This window comes from Octodon degus, unplaced genomic scaffold (assembly GCF_000260255.1).
Source record: "Octodon degus isolate 3935 unplaced genomic scaffold, OctDeg1.0 scaffold00014, whole genome shotgun sequence".
Classification (NCBI taxonomy): domain Eukaryota; kingdom Metazoa; phylum Chordata; class Mammalia; order Rodentia; family Octodontidae; genus Octodon; species Octodon degus.
The window spans coordinates 1,346,347-1,365,978 of record NW_004524590.1 but is presented as its reverse complement, the minus strand read 5'-3'; the positions used below and the strand labels follow the sequence as shown (position 1 = coordinate 1,365,978).

The following is a 19,632-nucleotide window of genomic DNA, read 5'->3' as shown; positions in this document are numbered from 1 at the left end:
GAGTGCCGGGGGCCAGTGGCAGGGCTGCCCGGTGGCTTGTTAGCTACCAGTGAGTGCCGGGGGCCAGTGGCAGGGCTGCCCGGTGGCTTGTTAGCTACCAGTGAGTGCCGGGGGCCAGTGGCAGGGCTGCCTGGTGGCTTGTTACCTACCAGCGTGCTACTACTCTTGACTGCTCTGTGGACTCTGGGGAGGAAGCACACGCCCTGAGCCAAGCATCCCGCCAGCATCTGGCTCCGTCCTCCAGAGGCACAGTGATGCAAACGGCAGCTCAGCTCGGAGCGGCTCCCTTCACTGCTTCCTCCACCCGACTGCTGCCACCCAGCCACAGCAGCCAGGACCCTGCTCAGCGCCTTGCCTGGTGGGCGTGCTCTATCAGGGAGAGTGCTGAGCTCCGACCTTGGCTGTATGGTGCCCACTGCAGAGGTCTCCTATATACCCACCTGGGACAACCTGGGGCTCCTAGCACTCAGCTTTGTCCGAGGCCTTCCATGAGCCTCTGGCCACTCACCACCATCCAGCCAGACCCATGGTGTCTGCCAGGGACAACAGATGTGACATGGGGCCCTCATCTGGGTAGCCACATCATGCCATCACTGGGCCTGTGTCCCTCCCTTGTGTCCAAAGCACTGGAACTCTGGGAAAGCTGGAGTATGTTCCTGGAAAATGTGGGACAACTCATACTGCCCAGGGCTCCCGGGGAAGACAGACTGCTGGCCATTTGGGGGCGGCTCATTGGGGGCCAGAGAGCCAGGAAGGGGACAGCTGTGCACACTGTTCTGCCTCTATCTCAAGTTGACTGTGAACCACATGGCTGGGCGGCTGACAGACATCACAGAACTGCTGGGTGACGTGGCAGCGAGGCAGTGGCCCTGCCTCATGCTCAGGCAGCTGGGGAAGGAAGGTCCCGTGCTATACACGCATGTTTGTGAAGGGTAAATGGTGGTGGCGCCCCAGCCCTCAGGACAGCAGCCATGGCGAGGGCTGGCCAGGGCGCCAGGCACTTCTAGCACGGCAGGGCATCCAGCCTCAGGCACAGGCGCTGCCAGTTCCATGTGCTGCAGACGGGTGGGTGGGACCAATGGGGCCGGGAGGTGTGGCAGGAGGGTGCCCCTCCTGAGTGGGTGGCAGGGACAGGATTGTGGGGCACAGGCTTGGCTCAAATTGATGCCAGACAAGGAGGGTCTCAGAAAAACAAGCTCGAATGTGTCATGGCCCAGTGTACAATTCACGGATTTCAGAGATGAAAGCCTAAGACCTCCAAGAATGTCTTCCCTGTGAACTAATTCTAGCGTTCCCGAGCGCAGCTTCTGACAGCCCCTGGAGCCAGTGCCTGGACCCCCCCCCCCCCCCCCAACGCTGGCACCAAACCATGGCTGACAACACTTCCGGGGACCTGCAGCTGTTCTGACATTTCTGTGGGCCCTGGCGTAGCGTGCCCCACAGCCACGCTGGGCCTACCGGCAAGGAGGGCATTTCTGCTTGAGTCTGTTAGCTGACGTCACGTGAGGCTACTGCTTTGCAAGAGGCCTCTGCATGGACCCGCCTGTAAATCGAAATGGAGTCACTCTGCTAAAAGTCCTGCCAAACCGAAGTCACATCTGACAATCAGTTCCAATCAGCATGATAATGAAGCTCGCTCTGCCTTCTAACAAAAAACCTGATCACACCTAAGCAGGTCTTTTCTACTGGCCCATCTCCTGGCCCTGTCTTACTGGTCAAGGCTCTATGAAGGGACCCCTCCCTCCCTCTTTCTTCAGCCTTTTCTTTCTATAAAACCAATCCTCAGCTCTGAGCACCGGCACCCCCCTCTTTCCTGTGGAATGCAGCATCACCCCATTCTGGAATCATAAATGAAAACAAATGAGATGTTCCTTTTTGAGTGGGTTTTTCAGACAAGGTCTTGCTGTATAGTTCAGGCTGCCCGTGAACTCACTAGGTAGCCCAGCTGCCTGTGAACTTGCGGCAATCCTTTGGCCTCAGTCTCCCGTGTGCTGGGATTACAGGCGTGTGTCACCACGCCTGGCATCAGTTAGCTGCAGTCCTTGTCTCTGCACGGTTCCACTCGGCGCTGCTGGAGAGATGGGCTCCAGTTCTGTTGGTGTGTATGTTCTTTCCTCTGCTGTACCCCAGCCACTCCAGTCTGTTCTTATGGGGTTACTGCAGTCTGCCCCGGGCCTACCCCACTGAGAACAAGCACAGGGGTCTTGGAAGACATGAAAGGTAACATGGGAGCTCTGAGGCCCTCACAGGAAGGAGGGGAGAGCGGGGTGGCTGTGGCCCTCTCTGCCTGTCCCATCTTCTTCCAGAGGGTACAGTAAGCCAGTTATGGCCTGACCTAGTCAGAGACTGGCACCTTTCTGATGGACCTGGCTGATGGGTGGCTGAGCTCTGAGAGGAGAGGCACTGAGCCCAGGCAGGAGCAGGGACAGGAGTAACCGGGGTGTCCTCCACTGAACCCCAAGGGCCAGTGATGAGGGGGAGAGCTGTATGGTGAAAAGTGGGTTTAGATCTTAGCACAGGGGTCACCAGCCACTCCCATCTGCACCGGACACCTGGCTATAAGCCTGGAACCCGGGCCAGGACTGCTCTCCTGTCCCGAGCTGCCTGCTCCGCAGCCTGCCCCTCTTATCTCCACCCCAGGGGCTCGGTGTTCAGGGTTTATGCTTTCTTCCTCTCACTTTTCATTCTTTTTCTTTTAATATATTTGGTACAGGGTCTCACTACACAGCTTGGACTCATAGTGATCCTCCTGTTTTCAGCCTCCCCAGCGCTGGGATTACAGGCGTGTACCACCATGCCTGGTCTTAATGGCAGGCTCAGTGCACCTGGGAGTGCTGCAGGCGCAGCATGTGGTACTGGGGATTAAGCCCAGGGCCCTGCGCTTGCCTAAGCAGGTGCTTAGTCTGCTGAGCTACCTCACTGGCCCTATGAATTTATGTTTTGAAAAACAATCTTTCTGTGGAGCCCAGGCCGGCCTTGAACCTGAGCAATCCTCCTACCCCAGCCTTCCAAGTGCGCCCCCACACCTGCCCCCGTGACAATCCTCTCCCTGGCAAGTCTCAGAGCCTGTCCCAGGACCTGGTCCTTTTCTGGCTGGTCTTTACAACTGTTCAATAAACGCTTTCATTTCAGAGACCATTTTTGTCTCAAAAGTTCTAGTTTAGTGCAGGCAGGGCCACCCAGGCCCCGGGCAGTAGCGCTTCCTCCCCTTCATCCGCCTGACAGAGTGATTTGACCCCAATCTGTGCTCACATCTACCCACTCCTGACTCTTGCTTCCAGAAGTCCAGGACTTCGGGGCCAGCCTGGGCAACAAAGGAAAACCTTGCTTTTTTAAAAAAAAGGGTGGGGGGCTGGGCATGGCAGCTCACATCTGTAATCCCAGCGCCTCACAGGCAGAGGCAGGAGGATTACACGTCAGAGCTGGGCTGGGCAACTGCAGTGACTTGGTGACACTGTCTCAAAATGAAAAACTTAAGTGTTGGTTGGGGCTGCACTTGGGTGTGGAGGCCTGGGCTCCAGCTCTAACACTAAAAAAGAAACAAAGGAATCTGGCTGCCGGCCATGCGACGTCTGGAGCCAGGGACAGGCACCGGACACTGGCCTGGCGAGCCAGTGTCTGCTAATCCCACTCCACAGGAAGAAGGGCATCCAAGGAGACAACAAGGCGCGAGGTGGGAGCTAACCACAGCACATGGAAGCCAGTCTGCGCAGGCAGCCACCACAGAGACACCCAAACATGCGAAGCAGGATGACTGTGCTGGGGTCAGAGGGTTGTAAAAATCACGCCTGCTCGGAAAAGACCACCCAGGATGACTGGGGACGACCCAACCGTCAGGACAGTGAAATCAGGGATTGTATTCCTATCCCAGCATTCTATCACAAAAACTTACAAATACCGAGAAGGTGAAAATTCAGTGAAGACCCAGTAAACCCCAAATGGGAGATTTTAATATTTTTTTCCACATATTTCTATGCTGTCTGTAGTCCTAATCTGAAAATCTGAAATGCTCTAGAAATTAAAACTTTCTGAACGACAACAAGACACCATTCAATACCCCCAACTTAGGCACGCAAGGTATATATGAAATGTAAATGAATTCGGTGCTTAACTTGGTCCTCCCCGAGCTCTCCCCTAATATATATACACAAAGACTCTGAAGTCTGAAATCCAAAACATTTCCTGTCCCTAGCACCTGGAATAAGGATTACTCAATCCGTACCCTAATAGTGAACGGCGTCATGACTGCCAAATGGGCCTGTTGCCCAGGATGGGGTTTGAGGGTCAAGGGGGCTCTGAAAGGGTGGCTGTGCCTTCTCCTGTCCTTCCCAAGGGCACAGGGGTTCAGCAGCTGTGCCGTCCACCTACGAACTGAAGGGGGCCCTTCGTGACGGGGTCGCACCGGCTGGGTCTGAACTTGACCTTAACCACAGGTGTGGCAGAGGTGCAGCTCCCTGCTGGACACAGGACCCTGCTGCTCAGGTAGCTGACAGAGTGGGTGGGTTTTTTCTTTCGTTGGCACCCGGAATTGAACTCAGGACCTTGTGCTTGCCTGGCAGGCGCGGCACCACTGAGCTGCCTCCCCAGCCCAGGGCGTGGCTTTCCAAGGCAAATACTCTCGTACTTTTGGCATAGACACAGCCCTGCGCACGGGACGCCTTGATGCCAGTCTGGACGCAGCACGGAGCGCACCGTTTGCCCCACGACGCGGGCTCAGTGGGACTGCAGAGTGCTGAGGTCCGTGTTGAGGGCTCTGCGAGCCCCCGAATGCACTCAGGTCTCCTGGCGCCCACAGAATCTTCATGAGGACTCATGAAGTTGCATCCAGATGACCCCAGAGGACTGAGAAGTGCAGGGGTGGACGCAGGCAGTGACGTGGGGCACCCAGCGATGGCACCCTGCTCCCAAGTCTGTTCTGACCGTAACAACCCTCCATGGGCATCACAGGGCAGGCCAGGGGCTCGTCATGAGAAGGCCTGGACCTTCCTGTGGCGTAGGTCCTCCCCGCAGGAAGAAGACCGCTGATTCTGCCGAGGTGCGCAGGAAAACTGAAGTCATGTGGTTTGAGCATCGAGCCTGTGAGTGGACGCCACATGCACGGGCTGCTGCTTCCCCCTCCCTGCAGTAGGAAGCACCGGCTGGTGAAGCCCCAGGGTGTGGGGCTGTGTCCCTCCTCCCCCACGAGAACACAGCCCCAGGCAGGCGCGTGAGGGCCAAGAGGTAGGCCCCAGCACCTGAAGGTAAGGCCAGCAGGTCCCTGCTACCGTGACCGCCAGCTGCGCTCACCTGGCCCAGATGCACGGGTGCAGGTGGCGGGGCGGGAGCCCTCTCAAGTGCAGCATGTCAAGTGCTGCTCTAAGACTGCCCCTTCCCAGTGACACCCTGAGGACAGCAGTGCCTACTTCCGTGGATGCACTGAAGCTGATTTCAAAAATTCCTGGGTCCAGAGCCAGGTCTCAGAACACCACGGGTCAGTGCTGCATAGAGAACACACCCAGAGGAAGCCCCCAGAGGAAGGGCCACGGGCCGGCCCCAACACACCTCCTCCCGTAAGAAGGGAGCAGCACACAGGAGCCCCCCTCCATCAAAGTGGGGTGTGCAGCTTCCGCTCACCCAGGCCAGCTCTTTGCAGCCCTGAGTCCTGCTATGTAGTCTAGGGTGGCCTGGAGCTATCCACCTGGCTCGGGCTGGCCTCAGACTTGGTCTTCCGTGTGCTGGAATTAGAGGTGTGTGCCACCATGTCTGACCAAGCCAGCTGATTCTCACAGATGTGTGGGAAGGCAGTCCAAGTGCAGAGAGCCACACTCACATGTGTCCCCAAGAGAAGGTTTAGGAGCGGCATGGCAGGCCCAGAGCAGGAAGGTGCCCAGGTGATTCCCAGGTGTTGCAGTGTGACCCTGTCTGCCGTCAGGATGTCCTTGGAGACACTGGTCCAGGTTCCCTTCTGCTGGCTGGAATGTGGGTGGACTGAGTGCCGGCAGTGATTTTGAACTGTGAGGCAGAAGTCCTGCTTGCTGGGGCTGGCAGAGGTGGAAGAGCCTGAGCTGCTGATGCTTCGCCGGCTGCACCCAGAGCGTGGCCTGCCTGTGCTGGACTTCTTTTCAAAGGGACAAAAAGAACGCGGAGCAATGGGCCTCTGGACTTAATCGAGTTACTCAGAGCTGACACAGGAAGGGCGGGGCAGGACAGAGGGTGAACTGCGGGTGGGCAGCAGGGCCAGGGCACAGCTCAATCCTTCATGTTGCATCCTGCGGGCATAGCCCTCTGACAGATAAAGAGACAGCCCAGGAGGCCCAGGAGCTAACCCAGGAGCTAACCCAGGGCCCAGCTGGCCGGGGCAGCCCTGCCTGGAGCTCTGGTGTGAGCTGGACCTGCCGATGAGAATGTTCAGGCGGAGAGCCCCTGCCAGGCGGGTGCACAGTGGCGGATGTGCGTGTCCTACAAGGCCAGGCGAATGTGGCCCCAGGCAGTGCCGGCCGAGGCACCATGCTGACCACTGTCTAAGCTGCAGTCCCGGTGGCAGTGTTTTGTCACTAAACTGAACTATGAGCCAAAGTTCACTTCCTGTACAGCACAGTCAGAAAGCTGCATTAAAAAAAGAACAAAAAACAAGCAGACCTGCATATGAAGACACATCACTCGGCAGGGCGACTTTAAACGGAAACCAGGCTGTCCCGGGCACCGCAGGGACGGGGTCCACGCCTCGGGTTTCCCACTCTGGGCAGCACCTTGCGAGGGAAGCTGGGCGGGTCGCCCTGGGGCTCTTGCACAGGAGCCTGCTGGTCACACACAGCCAGCCCTCCTAGCCCTGCTAGCCAGAGGCAGATGGCCAAGGACAGAGATGACAGCTCAGCAGGAGTCCTCACAGCATTCTCCCCGCTGCAGGGAGGCCAGATGGGCAGAACAGAAGCAGGAGGTGGGGGCTGGGCTCATGCACGGGGTGCACACTCCCATGGAGCAGGCAGTGAGGGGCCAGGGCTGCTGTGAGCCCCCATGTGGGGCCTTTCAGCTCTACCCCACCACCAGGTTGCTGGGCGGGGAATCCAGACAGCTCAGGGTGTGCTGCCAGCAAGCCAGGCTTTAGGCCATCCTGTGCTCAGGGCCTCCAGCGCTCGAGAGCTGAATGGCTCTGGGAGGGGCTTCTTCGTCTGTCCTGCGGCCAGGCTGGCTCCACCTGGACTCACGGGCTCCCCGCCAGGCAGCAGCAGCTGCTTCCTTCCCACAGTGACTGCGCTGGGAAGAGGGTGACAGCTGCTCGGGTGCTGCTCAGTGCCTGGGCTCAGGGGCCAGGGGCAGCATTAGACCTCGAGGCCTCCAGCCCCGGCACTCTTTGGCAGCACTGACTGCTCGGCCCCAGCCAGGGTGGCAGATGCCCAGAGCGGCAGTGATCCCCGCAAAGGCCCTGGTGGCTCAGGAGTTTCTCTGAAGCTTCCTGTGAATGGCTCTGCTTCTGTGCCTCCAGGGGATGGGGTGACCCTATGCCACACACCTGCCTGCCCAGTGCAGGGCCGGCAAAGGTAGGCTTGGTAGGGCCGCAGGTGCCCAGTGCAGGGCCTGCTCCCTCCCGATGAGGACAGAGACCTCCCAGCAGCCTCCACTCAGGAGCTACTCCAGCGCAGGAACACCTCTTCCCGCCAGCCTGGCTGGGCTGCAACCAGGGCACCCCTTGGAACAGACCCTCCCTCAGTCCTCCGTCCAGGGCCCACAGGCTCCTTCCTCTGTCCCCCGCTCCAGGACTTCCCTCCCATCTGTTACCACCTGTCCCAGTTCTTGGCCATCTGCTCTGCATACACACTCAGGTCTGTGCCCGTGAGTCTCCCGCCCCTGCCCGGCAGGCCAGCACCCACCCACGGAGAAGGCATTCCACACTGTCCCAGCACTACACAGCAGCCTGTAAGTGAGACGACAACTCGGCCAGCGACTCCCTCTGTCAGCGCCTATCCCCACCCAGGCCTCACCAGACCAGTCCAGGCTCCGAAACTAAACCTTGGACTCCAGAAAACACAGCCCACCTCTGTGCGCCTGCTAATCCACCCTGAGGCTGGCTGGCCTGGGCTGCGGTCCCAGGACGCGGGCTATGGGAGGTGGATGTGAGCGGGGGAGACCAGTTCTGGCCTCCACTCATCAGGGTGACAGCAAACAGCTCCCTCCCAGGCCTGTGAGGACTTGGTGGGGTGCCCGGACAGCACTGGAGGGCATTACAGCCTCTCAGCATCTACAGAAGCAGGAGCTTGCTGCTGTCTTATCACTTTCCTTGTCACTGGGACAAGGACACCAAGATTTAAGGGAGGAGGGGTGTATTTAAAGGGAAGCCCTCAGGCTCCAGGGAAGGCAGGCATTGGGTAGACCCGAGGAGGGGAACTGCTAACGCCCTGACCAGGGATGGGTGTCAGGAGGCCTGGGGAGGGAGACACACCTTCCAGGACTCAACCAGGGCAATGCCTCTTCCCACCAGACCCCTCCTGATAGCAGGTCTGGGTGGGACCCTGCAATCCAGCCATTCGCCAGACACATGAGGCCTTGGGGACAGAGACCATCCTGGGCCAGGTCAGGCGTGAGCTGCCTGCCCTTACATAGGTGACCTGCGCTCGCCACTTGGCAGCCTGCCCCTCTGATCTGCTGGACCCTTCCCTGGCCACAGGACTCCGCAGGGGCCTGCCATGTGCAGGACAGGAAGGGCTGGGAAGATGGCCCCTGAAGACCCTGCTATGGGAGTGCCGTGGAGGGAAGGACAGCAGTCAGCAAGGATTCGGCCTGAGCTGAGCTCCATGCACCAGCAGAAGATAGGAAGAGCTCTGACAGAACGGCCCAGGCTCAACCTGAGTGCGGGCTTGTGAGGCCATTATGGCTTCACGGGCAGGACGCTGCTGCTAACAGTGCGAAAGATGAGGTTGGTCACCCTTGCTTCAAAATACCAAGTTAAGAAATACATGTGAAAAAGTAGAGTATTAATTTAACTTTCACAGGAAACACCTCCACAAGCTTCTGCTAGCTGACAACATCTGCAGATGCAGCGGGCAGCAGAAATCTCTGCTTGCTGCACAAGGAGGCGGCCAGGCTTTGAGGGCTGTCCAGCCTGCTGAATGGAGACGCCTCAGCCTTGCTGGGCTACGCCGTGAGGCGCAGTGCCCGGGCCAGGGCAAGCTGGTCTGAGGCACGCAGCCCCTCTGGCTGTGCCTAGGAGCCGGAAGCCCCAGGCAGCCCCAGGGAGCAGCGGCCCCACACCTGGGGGAGGCCACAGTACTCCCAGTGTCCCCCATGCAATCTTTCCATGCCTGACAAGGACCCTGGAGACCCCGGGGCAGAGGGTGACCGCCTCTCAAGGAAGCACAGGGAGCTGCTACACAGGCCACACCCATCACTCTTGCACGCGCACAGATGGGTGGGAGGGGCCCAGCCTGTATGAGCCAGCCCACATCAGGGTGGCCCTCCTGTGAGAGTGCCTCGGTGGACACACCCAGGGCCCAGGGCACACTTCCCAGCGGCGCGGGCCAGCCGGCAGAGCACAGCAGCCCCCTGCTGAAGTGCGCAGAGGACCAGGACTGGCTCTGCCTGGCTGGTGTCAGGTCGGGCTGGTTTCGGCTCCAGGAAGTCCTGGGAGCCTGGCCTTGGGTGGGGACCATAAGGCCAAGCCTCTGGGGGAGACGGGCTGCAGGCTTTCCGCCAGCTGCTCCCAAAGCAGCACGGCGAGGGGCTCTCCTGGCTGGGCCGCAGAAGCAGTGCTGGGCCTGAGGCTGCCCACGCGTGGGGGGCTATGCTCCCCCCCCCCGCCTCCTGTGTGCCCTCTGACTCTGCCAAGCTCTGTCCTGACGCACTGGGCACTGCTCCAGCAAGTGGGTCCTGACAAGGAGGGCACCCAGCCAGGCCTCGGGCCTCGAGGGGCAGCTGCTCATGCATATTTCATACCCACTCACCCAGCTTTTGCTGCCTTTCGCTATCTGGTAGGTGAGATGTGGCTTCCGGCCACATGCACACACTCACAGCCCAGGCGCACGCAGAGACGATGGCCCTCTGCTCCTCAGCTGCACGTGGGTGGACACTGGGCAGCTGCAGTGCACTTGCTGGCGTGGCCTGCCACCAGCCTCCAGAGCCGTCTCCTGACCCAGCCTGGTGCCATTACCCGCACGCTCTCTGCTAGGCTGCTGCCCAGTCAGGACTCAGACTACACCTCCAGCCTGCACACCCATGACCATGGCTGCCCACCAGCAGAGCAGCACGCCAGGGACTGGCAAGGCCCGGGGCAGCGCAGTGGCCTGCTGACTAACTGTCTGCACCCGGAGTCCCCCAGGGAATGCCAACTTGTAGGGGTCTGCCAGCACTAACCCTGGCAACACACAAAGCCACAGCTATGCCTACAAACTGTCCCTGCAGGCTGAGAAGTGCTCAAGGCCAACGTGTGAAGGGCAGGACCTGCTACAGCCGGTGACTCCGCGGCAGCCGGGAAGCACAGCCTTCAGAGTCCTCTGCGGGATGCACAACTGCAGCCCCACGGGCACAACAGGCTAGTGTCACATCAAGCTTGCAGGTACCCGAGGCCAAGTCTGCAAAGCGTAAACCTGGCACTGGGGAGGTAAAGTAGAGTCACAACACAAGCCAGGTGCCCAGAGGACTTGTCCCTGGCGTGGTGCCCTGGGCCTTCTCTGTGTTGTTCTAGTTTTATACAGGCTCATGGTAGTTGACAAAGGAATAAGTGACAGAATAATGTACACAACCCAGGACGATTTTATTCAGGGAGGTGTGAGTGAGGGAGCCCTGGGAGGCCCCAGATGTGTCCAAAGCCACGAGGCCACGAGCTGGCTGCCTTCCTGGGGTCTGGGCTTAGAACCGCTCCAAAGACCACACGTGTGCAGCGTGAGGGGTGCGCTCAGAGTCCTCCCTGTGTGACCTGCCAGCCGCACAGCTGGGCCTGGCTCGAGGGGCCTCCCTCACCCTCTCAGGATCTCAGAGGCACCTGGTTCTCTCCCACATGGTCCCACAGCCCAGAGAAGGGGTGACAGCCGCACGCTCACAGGTCCACCCACACGAGCAAGGAGGTGAGCCAGCGGCCACAAACGCTCCAGAGCTCGACTGCTTTCCCCACCCAGAGCCTGAGCGCACGCTCCAGAAAGCAGCCACCCCACACCCACGTGAAGTGCCACGGCCCACGTCCTACTGCCCTCGGACCCTGCTGACCGGGCTCTGAGTGTCGGGAGGGTGACCCGCCTCGGGGTGACGCACCAGGAGAACCATGGCCTGAGGACTGCGCTCAGTTCTGGCCTTTCCAGAACCAAGAAGCACTGCGCTCCATCCAACCTTCAGGTCCCCTCCCGTCCATGACGCTGTGGTCGGTGCCTGCGCACAGGGAAGGCACGGAGAGGCCTTTGCCGGCTCTGCTCCTACGAGGCATAATGGGGTTACCCCCTCTGTGGGTGGGCAGCCGGTGCCCCTTGTGCAGCCAGGTCCCCAGGTCCCAGAGCTGCCTGACTTCACATAGAGGCCTTCCTGGTCTTTGACTCAGCCCCAAAAGTTTGTATTTGTTATCCCATGGAAAAGTTGTTGGAACTCTTAAATTAATTCCAGTCTACCATTTCCAGAGCAACCCATGGCAAGAATGAAGACTCTAAGGCATATCTGTAGTTGTGGGGAGTCAAGGGGTCCTAAGTCCAGTCAAGGGGTCCTAAGTCCAGCCACGGTGACGGCTGTGCGGAACAAAGGCTGGACTCAGGGCTGAACCCAGTTTGCTTCATCTGTGAAGAAGGGAGTGGCTTGAGATGAGCGACTGTGAGCGTGGTGCGAAGCAGGTCAGTGCCGTGAGCTGGGCTGGGCAGGAGGCCTGCAGTCACCCCAGCACTTGGCAGAGAGAAGGATTTGCGGAGAGTAATCTGCATAACACAGCTGAGCCAGCATCTAATGTTTTGGGGTAGGTGCTTCAGCTCTGATGTGTAATCTTCAATCCCCAGGAAGTCACAGCCTCTGTCTCGATCCCAGCACACAGCCTGGAGCCCTGGCTCTCCATTCCCCCTTGCCCCAGCTCACACACGAGAACAAAGGGGGGTCTGGGGCAACACTGCCTGCTGGCTTGAAAGACTACCCTCAGCACCTTGGTTGGACCAATATGCAGGGCTTAGGCCAACTGAAGGGATGAGGAAAAGTCCCAGCCAGCTCTGTACTTGTCAACACCTGGAAATAGGGTCAGGCATAGCCAAAATGGAGACAAGTGCTCCTCCTTCCAGACAGTCGCCCGGGTGTCCTCACCCCCACAGACCCCATGGACTCCAGAGTGCCCGCAGGAAGTGGGGGTAGAAGTCAGCATCTGGAGCCAGGCTTCCCGCCTGACAAAGGGCTCTGCCAGTGTCACTGTGAGGTCCCCAGAGAACACTCTGGCACCTGCTCCTTCTTGCACAACATGGCTCAGCTCTGCCCAGCCTAGCATGGAGGGAAAGACAAGAAGGAGCTGGAGAGAGCTACCTGCTCTCCCCAGGCAAGGGCTGGATGCACCAGGGAGAGAGAGAGAAGCTACAAGTCAAATAATCTGTATGAAAGTTCAAACATGAAAAAGACAAATAACCTTATAACCTCAAAAAAAAAAAAATCCCATATAAAACTCATCAGCACTTAAAAACTCTTTGTGCAGTACCAACAAGGCCTTCAGCTTATTTTCTTCCACGTCTGGTAAGCACCACAGGCACAGAGGTTGGGCACACACGCGCAGGCTCGCGGACGTGCACACGCACTTGAGTCACGCGTGTAGCTCTGTAGACACGTGCAGAGCTGGACACCACGGGACCCAGGCGATGGGTGGAGGGTCACTTTCCCGCTCCTGCAACCACACGTTTTGCAAAATAAAAACCAAAGGGGGAGCTCCTCCAAAGAAAATGCCAGGCTATTTCTTTCAAACTGTAAAAGAACAGATTGTCCAGTTTTACGGAACTCTTCAGGACTACAGTGATAGGGCATCTTCCCCAGTTCACTCTAGAGACCCACTGTCACCCCAGTCCCCTAGCCAAAGCCAGGAGAAGGCCAATGAGGCCCACTTCATTTACAACAGGGACCCCCCCCCCCCAACCCTTATCAGGTTAAATCCAGGGCAGGACATGAGGCCACTACACCAAGACCAGGCGCGTCACCCCAGATAGGCAAGGACGGCTTACTAAGAGAACCGCCCTGAAACACCTCATTAGCAGGGTACAGATCTCAGCAATACGCTGTAGAGGAAGCACTTGGCAAATGTCTACTATGTTATAAGCTCTCAGGAAAGGACAAAAAAAAAAAAAAAAAAAAAAAAGGAACTTTTTTTTTGAGGCAGGGTCTCACTATGTAGTCTAGACTGGCCTCAAACTGTGTCAATCCTCCTGCCTCAGCCTCCTGAGTTACAGGTGTGTGGCACCATGCCCGGCTAGAGAAGAGTTCTTTTGGTGTGATGAGATATCCCTACCACTCATAGTAAGTCTGGTCCCAGCATGTCCTCCAAGATTAGAAGGACAGGTCCCACTCTCCTTAAAGTGATTCTGAGTAAGGGGCTTTCAAGCTGGTGTGCTAAAGTGACATGACACAACTAAGAAGAAGGCGATCCAAAGTCCCTGTCCAAACATAGGCATGACTGGCCCAGGGTTCTACACACAGCCCCCTGGCCCACTGGGGCGCCCACCATAGGTGAGGGGGACTTTGCACACCTGTCACCTCTGCCTTGGGTCTTACTCAGAGTATGAAAGCTGTGGCTTGCTCCTAGTGGTCTCCTGGGGTGCAGGGTGAGCTCAGCAGGTGCATCAACCAGGGCAGCTGCTTTCCACTGGGTTCAGCATGACCCCCAGGGACAGCTCTGGCTGTACCATCTGCCCAGAGCAGGGCAGGGTGGACCTTGAAAAAGCCTTGGCCTGTGTTACGTACCCTGCCCAGCACAGCAGGGCTTTGTAAGGGTATACGTGGGCCAGGTGGCAGGGGGCAGGTGGCAGGCAGGGCCTTTCTGACCATGACCCCTTGCTCCTGCTCCCTCCCATCTCCTGATCCTTTCTCCTGCAGGGGGGTAGGGGTTGGGGAGGGGGTACAGGTCTACAGGGGAGGGCCCTTGTACCAGCTGACCCCACATCTGGCTGCATGCCCACAAGCTCTTCCGCCTTGAGCACACACTCTCGTCTCCAGAGCGTGGCTCAGCCCTCCTCCTGCACCCAGCACCTTCTCTGCACAGCCAAGGTAGCTCTGCCAAGGGCACTTCTGCTGCTGCTGGTGGATGCCTCGTCCATCGCAGTGCCAAGGTGGCTGTGCAAAAGAGTCTGGCCCAGGAGAAGGCCCCGGGATGTCTGGAGAGAGAGGAGTCCAGGCTGGTCCTGGGGAAGCAGGGTGCCAACAGAGGGAGGCTGCAGGGACAGCAATGAGGCGCCGATGCGCATGGCCAAGCAAGAATTAAGGGCTGCATGCCTACTCTGACCCAGGCTAAGACACCGGGTGAAGGTGGCAGATGGGACCCTAGAGGAGCATCCAGGCTGCCCGGGCCACTGCCTGCTCACATTCCCATGGTCCTGGAGGCTGGAGCGCATGTGGCCTTCACCCACTCTGACTGCAGTGGGCCCTGACATGGTGGATGGGCCCGGACTCCTGGTCACTGAACACTGCCCTGCACCAGCCTGCTCACAGAGGAAAGCTGTGGCTTCAGCCTGGCAGAGAAGCAGATACAGGCTCCTTACCCTGGAGCTCCGGATCTTGCTTCCTGGAAGCAGCTGGCGCAGCCAGGCTTCCTGGGCCAGACACTAGGGCTCCAGGGGCCTGCCTCAGGGAAGGCAACAGTTGCTTGGGGTAACCAAGGCCCAGGGCTGTGCGAGTGGGCAGGGGAAGCCCAGGCTGAGGGGGCATGGCAGTGTCTTGGGGTGCTCTGAGGAACGCTGGCAGGGCTGGTGGGGGTGGAGAGTGACTCACGAGGGCAGGAGGGAGGGCAGGTGGGGGTGCTGTCAGCTGAGGGCTCCTACTGCAAAGGGAGGCCTGACTCACACAGGGATGGCAGGCACGAGGAAGTGGGGAGGCAGCCTCTGGCTGGGGGCTAGGGCTGGCCTTCACCGGACTCTGGTGGTGGGGGCAGGCCCACCAGCATGGACAGGGAGAGTCCCTGCCTTGCCCTTGGGGGGGCTCAGGACAGGATGTGTGCACAGCAGCACACAGGGCACAGGGCCGGGAGGAGGCCGCAGGGGCTGCTTTGCTTGCCTGGCCTGGAATGAGCCTAAGCAAGGAACCATCATGACAGCCCCTCCACAGAAGCCAGGGAACGCAGGCGATGGGGGCTGCAGTCTCTACTGTTGGGCACCTGTCTCGCATGGAGACTAAGGAGGAGTCCTGCAAGTCCAGAGAGGCAGAGGGCTGAAGAGCTGCTTCCGATTTCCCAGAACCCACTGCTTCTCCAGCCACGAATGGCCCCTGGGCAGACGTGTGAGGAGAGGACAGCAGGATGGCCTCCCTGGCTAGGGAAGGAAGCTGAGGCCCAGTGCACCTGAACACCTGTCAGAATGTGACAACCAGGGGGCCAGGTGGTCCCACGGACGGCCATGACCATAAGATGGCCAGCAAGTAGGGCACATGCTGACCCGTTTCCAGGCTGCAGGTTGGGATCCACTCCCAGGATGCCCTTGGGTCTTGCGAGCTCCCATCTCTTCCTGTCCTAGACCCCTGCTGGACACCCACCCCAAACTCTACAGAGCACTGCCTCTTGTCCCCAACTTCCAGGACCACAGAATCGAATACTGCCGCAGTGGACTCTGCCAGTGACTTTACGTCGGCTCTGTTCCCAGCACTGCGGATGGCTCACAGCTGTCGCACCTGTCAGCATGCAGACAAGCGATGGGTTTCAGGTGGGCGCAGACCCGGTCTGTCCCCGGAAGCGCCCACACCCACAGCAGCAAGGTGCCGCTGATTTCAGATCTTGCTGCGGACATCTGCTATCTGCAGGCTGCCTGCTCCTGAGGGCCCTAAGCTGACAGCCTTTAGCCCAAGTCCACTCTGAAGCAGCTGCTGGGGTCAAGAGGCTCCGCTCCGGGCAGCCCAGCCCAGCTGTAGGCATGAGCTCTTGGGACAGGGCTCTCTCCAGCCCCTGGGGCCGGGGGGGGGCCGGGGAGGGGGGGCAGCATGTCACCTGAGAAGACAGCAGTCTGGGGCTGCGCGGGGCGCCCTGCAGAAGTCGGGGTGCCCACCAGGATGCCGTGGGGAGGCTCAGGCCTGAGGCTGTGGGGGGGGGAGGGGAGGCACAGAAGTCCTCTCCCACCTTGCACACCCAGGCTTGGGGACGTCCTGTCTGTGACCTCCCAGAAGGAAGGAGGTGTCAGGCTGGGTGGGCAGGCCCTCCTCCCTGAAATTCTGTCCATTCCTGCTAATTCCCAGGGACGCGGCCCGGGGCAAAGAGGCAAACATGCAGCCCTGCTGCTCCCTGCTCCAAAGCTCAGTGGGTCTGCAGCCCACCCCAGCCCCCTGCTCCCACTGCTTTTCCGCTTGGAGGCAGGAAAGCCAGGGTATGGAGTCAGAGGGGCCAGCGGCGCCCAGTAAGCATGGCTACTGGGGTAACCTCGCACAGCTGTGGTGTCCTCTGAGCTCCAGTCCGTCTGTGCAGGACAGATGGTGCGGTCATGACCATGGTGTGACAGTGATGGCGAACAGCAGGCCCACCCCCCAAGCCTCTGCCACACCAGCCACCTTCCAACAGCTGGAACCCACCTATTCATCTGGCTTCAGCTCTCCCCAGACAGGCGATACTGAGTCTCACCACTGAGGGCCCAGGAGGCAGGCTCAGCGCAAGGGAGGTCCCTGCCCAGGGCCACGTGGCCAGGCAGCCCCTGGTGGCCACTCCCAGCATGTGCTCAGGACTACAGACAGGCTCTCCAGATGAAACGCTAATCCTTTCCACACTCTTCCCGAAGACTGAGGTGGACAGAAGGCTCCATACTCATCCTGAGGTGGGTGCTCACCATCCAGAGCAGAACACTAGAAAGTCAGACACCAACACCCTTCAGGCATGTTGACGAGACCTCCAGAGACATCTCGAAAACTGTGCTCAGCAGCATACTGAAGTGATTCTGTACCATCTTTATACCACCCTACAGCAGGATGATACCATTCTATATCATCCCCGGAGGGTGAAGATGGTTCAAGATGTTTGGAAATCTGGAATCTCATCAGTGCACTATGCTACATTAACAGAATGAAAGGATACAACGACTCACAGGTCAATGAATGCAGGAAAAAAAGGGCAATATTCAACTTGCCTTCATGATAGAAACATTCCACGAACTAGGAAGAGAAGAAAACTACCTCAATAAAGGCTACCAGCATGGACTAGAAGGGCCTGACTTGGGAGGGCCTGACACCCTCTCTGATGGGATTAAAGGTGGGCCCCCACGAGGCCCTCATGCACTGACCAGTGTGGCCATCTCTCTCAGCATGTGAGGACACACATAGCACAGGCTCAAGGAGCCAGATACTCAATTCTGAGGCCTTTCATTTGGACCTCCCAGTCTATTTCTGGTGAGAAATAATGTTTAAGTCCCCAACGTTTATAGCACCCGAACTGCAAGGGAAAATAATCTGCCAACGACACGACCTTCTATGTAGAAACCCCTGAGGACCCACAAAAAAATTAAAGCTAATAAACTAACCTAGCAATGTTGTCAGATGTCAATCAAACATAGCCTGTGTTTATGGGTCTGACAATCTACTATCATTAAGAAGGGTGTCAGTACTCCCCAACCAAATTTGAAGGTCCAATCTATTCTTTATCATACCCCCAAACCACTCTCTATATACAAGGAAAAGTCAACCTAAAATTCACATGAATTTCAAAGAACTTTGAACAACCAAAGCACTTGATAAATAAGACCAAAACTGGAAGACTCACATTCCCAGATTTCAAAATTTACTACAAAGCTGCAGTAAGCAAAATGGTGCAGCAGGGTGGGGGAACAGAAAGCCTGGAAACACATACCTGCATATATAACCAGACAGCTTTTTCTTTTCTTTGTATTTAGTGCAGGTTCTACAGGGTCTACAGGGTCTCACTACACAGATAGGACTTGTGATTCTCCTGCTCTCAGACTCCCACGTGCCAGGATTACAGGCACGTGCCACCAAGCTCAGTCTCAGTCACCATCTCAGCGCACCTTGGGGTCAGGGCCAGCACAAGCTTTCAGTTTTCTACAGTGTGCTACGATCATTCACCAGGGAAAGTCTTTCTAACAGTCACAAAAGAACGAGAAGGCTGGATATCACATGCCAAAGATAAAGGTGAATATGTTCAGCACCAAGGACAGAACCCAGAGCCAGAGGCATGCAGGGCACATGCCCGCTACCACAGAGCTACACCTGCGGTCTTGGGCCGCTGCTATCGTACATAACCCAAAACACACCCGTGATCTAAACAGCAAGAGCCAAATCTGTAAAACTCTCAGGACATAGAGGAGCTTCATGACACTGAATCTGGCAATAGCTTCTGGAGAGCTTGTTTGGAGGTGCTACCAGGGGAGCGCAGCTACTCGTGTGCCCCTGACTGAGGAACGGTCCTCCTCTATTGGGGGTGGTTGTCCTCTTCAATGGAGAGTACAGTTTCAGAGGGGACGCAAATGGATCGTTGGGGGAAGAAGGGGACACCTGCCTAGCCAGCCAGATCAGCTGAATCAACCCTGGCAATCAGGGGGGTGACCAATGTTGCAGCCAGATCGCCCCCACATCTAATGGTTTCTTGAATACAGCAACAAAACAGGAAACAAATGAAAATGTACATTGGGAACCGCCATCTTCTGGTAATTTGCTAAAATGACTAAAACAAAGGGCAAGAGGAGGGGAACCTGGTATATGTTTTCCAGGCTTTTTAGAAAACATGGGGTTGTTCCTTTGGCCACATACATGTGAATCTACAAAAAGGGTGATATTGTAGACATTGAGGGAATGGGTACTGTGCAAAAAGGAATGCCTCACAAATGTTACCATGGCAAAACGGGAAGAGTCTACAACGTTACCCAGCATGCTGTTGGCGCTGCTGTAAACAAGCAAGTTAAGGGCAAGATACTTGCCAAGAGAATTAATGTGCATATTGAGCATATTTAAACACGCAAAAAGTCGTGATAGCTTCCTGAAATGTGTGAAGGAAAATGATCTGAAAAAGAAGGAAGCCAAAGAGAAAGGTACCGGGTTCAACAGAAGTGCCAGTCTGCCCCTCCCAGGGAAGTGCACTTTGTGAGGACCAATGGGAAGGAACCTGAGTTGTTGGAACCCGTTCCCTATGAATTCATGGCATAAACTGGGGACGTTGCTCTGCCATTCAGCACCTAATTGGCAGCTTAAGTGTTCTAGGTCCTACGTAAAAATAAAATCCTGTGTTGTAAGGGTGGTTTTCTTAGTTGAACAGGTATGTGGTGCCTTCTTACCTCAGAAATATTTGCAGCAGATTTTTACTGTACTTAATGATTGTGTCTAGTCTTTACTTTTCAGTGTTTTTCTTGCTGAAAGATATTGCTGAGATATTGTGCAGGTGTACACCCAAATAATCAAATATTTATAAAATATTTATATTGGCTTGAAGATTCTGTAAATCATCATGGGGAAAAGATGTATCAAAATAAATGGAAGTCACTTCAGAAACAAATGTTAAGTCCATTTCAGTTAAATAAATTGTTTAAAGCACCAAAA

At 57.2% G+C, this 19,632-nt stretch overlaps 1 protein-coding gene across 1 annotated transcript in view; it reads right to left on the bottom strand.

The window, feature by feature from the left end:
* The window catches only part of Hs6st1 (heparan sulfate 6-O-sulfotransferase 1), a 40,173-nt gene that overhangs the window by 3,427 nt on the left and 17,114 nt on the right, over nt 1-19,632 (bottom strand). The gene's annotated exons all lie outside the window — the stretch shown is intronic.